We start from the raw sequence: 1,612 nt of genomic DNA on the forward strand, positions 1-1,612 counted from the left end.
AGGCTAAGTAGAGCGGCTCAGAAGCGCAAGGAAGCTGCGCTGTGGCCTTCACCGTGCCAGCGCGACGTCAAAGACGGCCACGACCATGCCTGGAAGCAAACCGAAGATCGCCGGCCATGTAGCTAGGGCGGTGAGTACTGTTCACCGAATTTACATATTTGCCATTCGGTTTCAAATTCAAATTACTCCCAAATTTGTATAGCAACTCAAAAATCTCCAAAAATAAAAGTTGTTTAAAATCAAAAGTTCTACAACTTTGCTTTTATAACCAACCCCTAATTCTATCTAGATTTTGAAATGATCTTTAAATTCAAATAGGGGATATTTAATGAATTACGCCTTTTTGAATTACTCAAAATTTTTCTAAACAACTTGAAAAACTCCAAAAACAAACTTTGTATAACTTGCCAAGCTCTACACTTTTTCTTTTGGGCCCAACCCCAAAATATGCTTAGATTTTGAAATGGATTTTCAGGGTAGGGTTTAAATGTTGAAAAGTGGGGTTTTCTGGAAAAATTCAAAATCCAAACAAATATTGAACTTGAGTCAAACAATACAATTCAACATTCATTACACAATTGTAAACTTGTTTTAGTAAATGTACATCAAAGTTTTCACCAAATGTCAAATGCTTTGCAATGCATATGATGACATGTCAGATTTTAATATTTAAACACCCGAGGTGTTACAGCGGTCGGCCTGCCTTCCGCTCCCCGCGCAGCAATGATATCTTAATCCACATGACTCTCGACAACAGATATCTCAGCTCTCACATTGATGAAGAATGTAGCAAAATGCGATACCTGGTGTGAATTGCAGAATCCCGCGAACCATCGAGTTTTTGAACACAAGTTGCGCCCGAGGCCTTCTAGCCGAGGGCACGTCTGCCTGGGCGTCACGCCAAAAGACACTCCCAACCCACCCAAGGTGGAGGGACGTGGTGTTTGGCCCCCCATGCCGCAGGGCGTGGTGGGCCGAAGTTGGGGCTGCCGGCGAATCATGTCGGGCACAGCACGTGGTGGGCGACACTTAGTTGTTCTTGGTGCAGTACCCCAGTAATCAGCCAGCGCATTGGCCCTAAGGACCCTTGGAGCACCGCAGCGCATCGCCGCTCAGACCGCAACCCCAGGTCAGTCGGGACTACCCGCTGAGTTTAAGCATATAAATAAGCGGAGGAGAAGAAACTTACAAGGATTCCCCTAGTAACGGCGAGCGAACCGGGACTAGCCCAGCTTGAGAATCAGGTGGCCTCGTCACCCGAATTGTTGTCTGGAGAGGCATCCTCAGCGATGGATCAGGCCCAAGTTCCCTAGAAAGGGACGCCTGGGAAGGTGAGAGCCCTGTCCGGCCTGGACCCTGCCGCACCACGAGGCGCCGTCAACGAGTCGGGTTGTTTGGGAATGCAGCCCAAATTGGGTGGTAAACTCCGTCCAAGGCTAAATACAGGCGAGAGACCGATGGCGAACAAGTACCGCGAGGGAAAGATGAAAAGGACTTTGAAAAGAGAGTCAAAGAGTGCTTGAAATTGCCGGGAGGGAAGCGGATGGGGGCTGGCGATGCGCCCCGGTCGTATGCGGAATGGCTTCTGCTGGTCCGTCGATCGGCTCAGGGC

At 48.5% G+C, this 1,612-nt stretch overlaps 1 non-coding gene and 1 pseudogene across 1 annotated transcript; both read left to right on the plus strand.

Annotated features, from left to right (window-relative positions):
- The first annotated feature begins 742 nt into the window (after positions 1-742).
- Positions 743-898, plus strand: LOC136478778 (5.8S ribosomal RNA). The gene has a single exon (XR_010764485.1). It is a non-coding gene; the product is annotated as a 5.8S ribosomal RNA (ribosomal RNA).
- Positions 899-1,120: 222 nt separating this feature from the next.
- Positions 1,121-1,612, plus strand: part of LOC136478930 (28S ribosomal RNA) — a 3,152-nt pseudogene continuing 2,660 nt past the window's right edge.

Source organism: Miscanthus floridulus, chromosome 8 (assembly GCF_019320115.1).
Source record: "Miscanthus floridulus cultivar M001 chromosome 8, ASM1932011v1, whole genome shotgun sequence".
Taxonomy (NCBI): Eukaryota; Viridiplantae; Streptophyta; class Magnoliopsida; order Poales; family Poaceae; genus Miscanthus; species Miscanthus floridulus.